The 9,026-nt window shown below is 33.9% G+C and overlaps 1 long non-coding RNA gene across 3 annotated transcripts in view; it reads left to right on the top strand.

The window, feature by feature from the left end:
• The window catches only part of LOC117980934 (uncharacterized), a 370,564-nt gene that overhangs the window by 322,965 nt on the left and 38,573 nt on the right, over positions 1-9,026 (top strand). The window lies entirely within an intron of this gene.

Genomic DNA, 9,026 nt, shown 5'->3' with positions numbered 1-9,026 from the left:
CAAATGGATCAAAATAGGAAGCCCCAACATAAACCTATGCATGTTTGGTCAATTGATTTCCAAAAAGGTGCCAAGAATATACAATGAGAAAAGGATAGGTTCTTCAATAAATGGTGTTGGGGAAACCAGATATCCACATGCAGAAGAATGAAAGTAAGCCCTTATCTGACACGATATTAAAATATCAATTCAAAATGGATTAATGATGTAAATATTAAAACCAAAAATGTAAAACTATTAGGAGAAAACATGGTGAGAAACTATATGATGTTGGTCTGAACAATGATTTTTTTAAATTTGATCCCAAAAGCACAGGCAGTAAAAGCAAAAATAGACTAATGGGATTATATCAAACTAAAAAGCCTCTGCACACCAAAAGAAATAATTAACAGAGAGCAGAGATAACTTATGGAATGGGAGAAAAACATTTGCAAGCCGTACATCCAATAAGGAGTTAATATCCGGTATATATAAGGAGCCCATACAACTCAATAGCAACAAAACAGAAAGCCCAATTTAAAAATGGGCAGGGAAACTGAATAGACATTTCTCAAAAGAAAACACACAGATGGCCAACAAATATATTTTTAAGTGCTCAACTTTGCTAATCACAAGGGAAATGCAAATTAAAACCATAAGATATCATCTCACCTCTGTCACAATGCCTATTATCAAAAAGACAAAAGATAACCAGTATTGGTGAGGCTGTGGAGAAAAGGGAACCTTATATACTGCTAGTGGAAATGTAGATTAGTACAACCACTATGGAAAACTGTATGAAAGTTCATCAAGAAACTAAAAATGAAATTACCATATGATCCAGCAATCTCACTTCTGAGTATTTAACCAAAAGATCTGAAATCAATTGTTAAAGATATCTCTGCATTCCTGTGTTTATTACAGCATTAATATGATAGCCAAGTTATAGAATCAACTAAGCGTCCGTGAGCAGATAAATAGGTAAACAAAATGTGGTATATATACACCATAAAATACTATTCAGACTGAAAGAAAGAAGGAAATTCTGTCATTTGCAACGACATGCATGGAATTGAAGAACATTATGCTAAGTAAAATAAGCCAGAGAAAGACAAATACTGAATATTCTCACTTATATGTGGAATCCAAAACAATTGAACCCATAGTAGCAGAGAATAGAATAGTGGTTACAGAGGCTGGGGGTTGTGGGGAGATGATGGCCAAAACGTAAAAAGTCTTCGACAGAAGGAATACGACTTCTTTGATCGCTATTGCTCAAAATAGAGCATAGAGTATTACACAACTCAAAATTGCTAAGAGGGTAAACTTCAAATGTTCTCACCACGAGAAGTGTTAAGTATATGGGGTGATGAATATGTTAACTAACTTGATTTAGTTATTCCACATTGTATTCATAAATCATAAAATCACTTTGTGCCCCATAAACGTATACAATTATAAATTGTCAATTTATAATTTAAAAATTAAAAATAGGACAAAAGGAGAAAAATCACAGGATTACATCAATCAATATAGAAAGAGATTGACAAAACTCAACATCTACTCATGACTTTTAAAAAAACTTAAAAAATAGAAATAGGAAACCTGTCAACTTGATAATGACCATCTACAATAAACCTACAGTTAACATTGTACTTAATGGCAAAAGATTGAATGCTTTCTCCTTAAGAATTTCTGCTGTCAGTTCTCTCATTCAACTTATTTCTGGAATTCTAGCCAGTGCAATAAAGCAAGAATACGACATAAAAGACATATAGATTAGAAAGAATGAAGTAAAAATGTCCCTATTTGCAAATGACATGATTGTCTACAAAAATCTCCTAAAAATAGTGCATCATCAAGATTACAGAATAAAAGATAAACATGTAAAAATCTATTGTATTTCTGTATGCTAGTGATAAATATGGACAACAAAATTAAAAACCTAATACAATATATAATCACTCAAAATAAAATACTCAGGTAAATCTGACAAAATATGTACAGGACTTGCCAAAGACTATACAATGCTAATGAAAGAAATCAAAGCTCTGAATAATTAAAGAAACATATATTTATGATTGGAATAAAACACCTCAAATTAATATACAGCTTTAATGCAATTTATCTCAAAATCAAGATTTTTGTAGATATAAACAACAGTATCCTAAAATGTATATGGAAAGGCAAAGAAACTGGAATAGCTAAAATAATTTTGAGGAAAAAAGAATCAAGTGGGAGAAATCAGTCTCCCCAATATCAAGGCACTATGTAGTTACAATAATCAAGACTATTGGCAGACAGGTAGAAACATAGATTAATGGACTAGAACATAGGTCAATGAACTAGAAGAGAGAAACAGAAGGTGCAAAAACTATTTAATAGAGAAAAGATATCCATTTCAACAAATGGTGCTGGAGCAATTTGACATCCACAGGAAAAAAAGAAAAAGAACCTCGACGTAAACCCTGAAACTTCTACAAAAATTATTTCAAAACAGATCAAAGACATGTCTAAAATATAAAATTATAGATCCTAGATATCAGCAAAATGGCAGAGTAGAAGATCCAAGTCTTTGTCCCACTAAACACAAAAACATTTGACAGCTGTACACTAATGAAAATAGCTCTGGGAGGGCTCAGAAGTCTAGTTAAGAAGTATAGCAACAAGGTGGAGCACAAAAAGAAGAAGGAAGAAGAAGAGGAAGAGGAAGAAGGAGAAGGAAGGAGGAGAAGGAAGAAGAAGAAAAAGGAGGAGAAGAGGAGGAGGAGGAAGAGGAGGAGGAGAAGGAGAAGAAGGAAGAAAGAGGGAAGAAGGAGAAGAAAAAGAGGAAGAAAAAGAAGAAGGAGAAGGAAGAAGCATGCAGAAAGGGTAGGAAGAACAGGTTTATGTTGCCTTGCTCATTCCATTCTCAGGCCAGAAGAACTCAGCACCAATGGAAATGAATTCTGCTCCCAACTTCCCCAGTATTTCAGGGCAATGCCCTAAAGACCCACTTTGTTTCATCCCACCTGGGTAGCTGAGGAGATTTTCATAGCAAGATACCTGAAAATGGCTAGGAACAAAGAAGGCAGACAGAGGCTATCAGTATCAACCACATGAGGTAGCTTAAAAAATGCTGAAAGAAGTACTTCAAATTGAAACAAAAATGTTAAACATTAGTGCAAAAGCATATGAAAGCATAAATCTCACTGGTGAAGGTAAATATGTAGACATACACAGATTAATGTTACAGTGTAATGGTGGTACAGAATTTACTTTTGACCCTAATATAAAAGTTAAAGCATAAAAAGATGTTAATGAACACACAATGTAGAAAGCAAATTCTGACTACAAAAACATAAAGTATGTTGGGGAAGTAAAAGTGTAGTTTTTTTTTTTTTATGAAATTGCAGTTAAGCAGTTATCAACTTAAAATAGAAGAGTATAACTACAAGATAGTTTATGCAAACCTGAAGCTAACAACAAATAAAAAACTTATAGTACAAAATATAAAGAGAAAATAAAGCAAATCACTACAAAAAAATTATTAAACAACAAAGACATCAAGACAAGACAAAAGGGAAAAACAACTGCAAAATAGAAAACAATTAACACAAAGGCAAGAATAGTTTTTCATTTATCAGTATTTATTTTAAACGCAAATAGATTAATTTCACCAGTCAAAAGTCATTGAGTGGATGAATGGATTTTTTAAAAAGCATGATCCAGTGATATGTTTTTTATAAGAGACTCACTTTAGAGGGACACATAGGCTGAAAGTAAAGAGATGGGAAAAAATATTTTACGCAAATGGTAACCAAAAGAAAGCAAGAGTGGCTACACTTAGATAAAATATAAGTGTAAAATAAGGCCATAAATGTCTCTAAAGACAAATTAGGTCATTATATAATAATAAAATAGTTGATTCAACATAAATATATAACAATTTAAATATACATGCACCCAGTAATAGAGCACCTAAATATTAAGAGAAAATGTATCAGAACTAAAGACAGAAATTGACAGAAATATAATAATAGTAGGGAACTTCAATGCCCAATTACAATAATGGATAGAACAGTCAAACAGGAAGTCAGTAAGCAGGTACCTGGACAAAACAATAGACCAAATGGGCCTAATAGTCATATACAAAACTTTCAACCTAAGAGCCAAAGTATGCTTATGTTCTTTTCAAGTGCACACACAATATTCCTCAGAATAGGTCACATATCAGGCCACACACAAAAAAATCTTCCACTTAAGAAAAATCAAGATTATTTGATGTACCTTTTCTGACCACAATGAAATAAAACCAGAAATCAATAACACCAAGAAAATTCACATATATGTAGAAACTAAACAACACTCTACTGAACATCCCATTGGGTCAAAAGAGAAATCAAAAGAAAAATTTAAAAGTATCTTGAGACAAATGAAAATGAAAACACAACATACTAAATCCTAAAGATGGCAAAAAAGTAGCACTAAAAGGCAAGTTTATAGCAATAAATAATTATATTTAGAAAGAAGAAAGCTCTTTACCTCTTCACAACCTAACATTGTACAAAGGAATTAGAAAAAGAACTAACTAAATCCAAAGTTAGCAAAAGAGCAAAAATAAATCAAATGAGAAATTTTTTAAAAATATATTTTAAAAATCAACAAGAATTAGGTTTTTTTGAAAGATAAAATTAATCACTTAGTCTAAGAAAACACAGAAGACTCAAATAAAATCAGGAAACATTTCAATGGATGTCTCAGAAGTATAAAGGATCATAAGGAACTATTATGAACAGTTCTATGCCCAACAAACTGGATAACTTAGAATAAATGAATAAATTCCTAGACACATACAATCTACTCAAACTTAATCAAGAAGAAGCAGAAAGCCTGAACAAACCAATAACAAGTAAGGAAATTGAATCAGTAATCAAAAACCTTCCAACAAAGAAAAGTCTAGGATGTGATGGCTTCATGGATGAATTCTAACAAACATTCAAAGAAGAATTAATAACAATCCTTCTGAAACTCTTCCAAAAAATAGATGAGAGAACACTTCCAAACTGATTCAATGAGATTAGCATCACCCTGACACCAAAACCAAAGACATTAGAGAAAAGGAAAACAACAGGTCAATATCTCAAATGAACATAGATACAAAAAATTCTCGATAAAATACTAGCAAACCAAATTAAGCAGCAATTAAAAGTATCATATATCATAACTAAGTGGAATTTATCCCTGGGATACAAGAATGGTTTAACTTATGCAAATCAATCAATATGATACAACACAGTAACAAAATGAAAGAAAAAAGTATACTTATCTCAATAGACCCAGAAATAGCATTTGATGAAATGTAAGATACATTTATACATAAAACTCTCAACAAAATAGGTATAGAAGGAACTTACTCCAGCACAATAAAGGTGATATGAAAAGCCACAGCTAGCATCATAATCAATGGGAGGAAACTAAAATTATTTTCTCTAAAATCTGGTTAAAGGCAAGAATATTCACTTTTACCACTTTGTTTCAACATAGTACTGGGAGTCTCAGCCAGAACAATTAGAAAAGAAAAGAAAAGGCATCCAAAGCTGAAAAGATGTAAAATTTTCTTCCTCTTCAGACTACATATATAGAAAACCCTAAATACTCAATTTAAAGAATACTAGAGCTAATAAATAAGTTCAGTAAAGTCAGATACAAAATCAACATACAAAAATCAGATGCTTTTCTATACACAAACAATAAACTATCCAAAAACGAATTAGGAAAACAATCCTATTCACAATAATAACAAGAAGAAGAAAATATATAAGAATAAACAACAAAAATTGGAAAGACTTATACACTGAAAATTATAAAATGCTGATGAAAGACATTTTAAAAAACACATAGATGGAGAGACATTTCATATTCATGGAACAGAAGAATTAAAGAATTTTAAATGTCCATACTATTCAAAGCAATTTACAGATTCAGTACAATGCCTACCAAAATCTCAATGGCATTCTTTACAGAAATAGAAAAACAATCCTAAAATTCATATGGAACCTCAAAAGACCCAGAATAGCCAAAGCAAACTTGCATGAGAAAAATAAAGCTGGAAGCATAAAAAAAAAAAAAAAAAAAAAAAAAAAAAAAAAAAAAAATCCCTACTTTAAAACATATTTAAAAGCTACAGTAATTAAAACTGTGTGGTACTGGTATAAAAATATACATATCAACAGAGAATGGAATCAAAAGGCCAGAAATAAATCCACACATCTTTGACAAGCGTGCCCAGAACACAAAGTGGGGATCTCTTCAATAAATAATGCTGGGAAAATATGATATGCACATGCAGGAGAATAAAATTAGATCCTTATCTCACACCATATACAAATATCAACTCAAAATGGATGAAAGACTTAATTACTTAAATGGATTAAAACATCTTAGTTTTATGTCTAACATGTAAGACATAAAACTACTAGAAGAATCATAGCGGGAAAGCTTTTTAACAATGGTCTTGGCAATAATTTTTTGGATATAACACAAACAGTGCAGGCAACAAAATCAAAAATAGGCTAATGAAATGGCATCAAACTAAAAAGCTTCTGCATGGCAAAGGAAATAATCTTTTGGAAATAATAAGGCAACCATATAAGGAATTCATGCAAGTCAACAGCAAAAAAATAAATAATCCAATTTAATCATGGTTAAAAGTCCTGAATGGATGTTACTCAAAAGAAGACATAAAAATGGCCAACTTAACTTCACTAATCATCAGGCAGTGCAAATCAAAAGCACAATGAGATATCACCTCACCTTACACCCATTTGGATGGCTACTATCAGAAAGAAGAAAGGTAAGTGTTGGCGAGGATATGGAGAAAAGGAAAGTTGTATACCGTTTGTGGGAATGTAAACTGGTGCCGGCAGCCATTATAGAAAACAATATGGAGATTCCTCACAAAGAACCCATCAGTCCCATTCAAAGGAAATGAAATCCGTACCTCAAAGAGATATCTACACTGCCATTGTTCATTTTTGCATTCTACACAATAGCCAAGATATGAAATCAAACTAAATTTCCATTGATAGATGACCAATAAAGAAAACATGATATATAAATCCAATAAAATATTATTCAAGGCTAGGCATGGTGGCTTATGCCTGTAATCCCAGCACTTTGGGAAGCTGACATGGGTGGATCGTGTGAGTTCAAGACCAGCCTGAAAAACATGACGAAACCCCATCTCTACTAAAAATACAAAAATTAGGCGAGTGTGGTGCCACATGCCTGTAGCCCCAGCTACTCAGGAGGCTGAGGTGAATCATTTGAGCCTGGTAGGTCAAGGCTACAGTGAGCCATGATGGCACCACTGCACTCCAGCCTGAGCAACAGAGTGAGACCCTGTCTCTCTCTCTCTCTCTCTCTCTCCACATATACATATACACATACACATACACATACACATGCCTTTAAAAGAAGGCTGAAATATATTTGCCAACAACACAGATGAACTTGGAGGACACTATGCTAAGTGAAATAAGCCAGACACCACAACACAAATACAAATTTTTTTTTTTGACAGTCTCCCTCTGTTGCCCAGGCTGGAGTGCAGTGGTGCGATCTCGACTCATTGCAAGCTCCACCTCCTGGGTTCACGCCATTCTCCTGCCTCAGCCTCCCAAGTAGCTGGGACTACAGGCACCCACCACCTCACCCGGCTAATTTTTTTGTATTTTTTAGTAGAAATGGGGTTTCACCATGTTAGCCAGGATGGTCTCGATCTCCTGACCTCGTGATCCGCCCATCTCGGCCTCCCAAAGTGCTGGGATTACAGGCGTGAGCTACTGCGCCCGGTCACAAATACAAAATTAATGCTAGTGAGGATGTGGAGAAACAAGATCACTCAAATATTGCTGACAATAACGTAAAATGGTACAGCCACCCTGGAAAACAGTTGAGCAGTTTCTTAAAAACCTAAACATGCAACTGCCATAAAAAACAGCAATTGCACTCCATTTATTTATCCCAGAGAAATGAAAACTTAGATTCACACAAAAACCTAGGCATGAATGTTTATAGCAGCATTATTCCTAATTGCCAAAAACTGAAAACTATCCAGATGTCCTCCAATGGGTGAATCGATAAACACACTGTGGTAAAGCCATACCTTGGAATACTACTCAGCAATAAAAGTAGCAAACTATTGATAATGTGCAAAAGCCTGAATGAATCTCCAGCAAATTGTGCTGAAGGAAAACAAGCAATTCCAAAAAGTTCTGTACTGTATAACTTAATTTATGTAATATTATTAGGCCAGGCACAGTGGCCTATGCTTGTAATCCCAGCACTTCGGAGGCTGAGGCCAGAGGATCACTTGAGGCCAATAGTTCAAGACAGCCTAGGCAATAAAGTGAGACCCTGTCTCCACAAAAAATAGAAAAAGTAGCCAGGCGTGCTGGCATGCACCTGTAGTCCCAGCTACTCAGGAGGCTGAGGTGGTAGGATCTCTTGAGCCCAGGATTGTGCCACTGGAATCCAACCTGTGCAATTGGTGTCCAGTGAGACCTTGTCTCAAATAATAATGCTAATATTATTATTGAAATTACAAAAGTATAAAAATGGAGAATAGAATGTGATTGCCAGGGTTAAAAAGAGGCTGAGAATGAGAAGGAAGCAGGGTAGCTATGAAAGGGTAAGACAAGGGATCTTTGTGGCAAGGTAGTGTTCTGTGTCTTGACTATATCAATATTGATATCTTGGTGATGATATTGGACTATTACCAGTGCAAGATGGGGAACGCTGAGTAACGGGTACATGAGCTCTTTCTGCATTATTTGCTACAATTGCATGTAAATCTACAATTATCTCAAAATAAAAACTTTAATTAAAGAAAATAAACAAAATGCATACTAAAGGATAAACAAACAAAGACACATTGGGAGAGAAGAGGTGTGAGAAAGTTAAAAGCTCATCTACACGCAAGTAACTGGAAAGCAATTACACAATGTCAAAAGCTGATAAGAAAGATCAGTATAAGCTCATTTCATCAGTCTAATTATCAGTAT

Source organism: Pan paniscus, chromosome 6, assembly GCF_029289425.2.
Source record: "Pan paniscus chromosome 6, NHGRI_mPanPan1-v2.0_pri, whole genome shotgun sequence".
In the NCBI taxonomy this organism is placed as follows: Eukaryota; Metazoa; Chordata; class Mammalia; order Primates; family Hominidae; genus Pan; species Pan paniscus.
The sequence above is the reverse complement of the archived record's forward strand: the minus strand, read 5'-3'. Positions and strand labels throughout refer to the sequence as shown.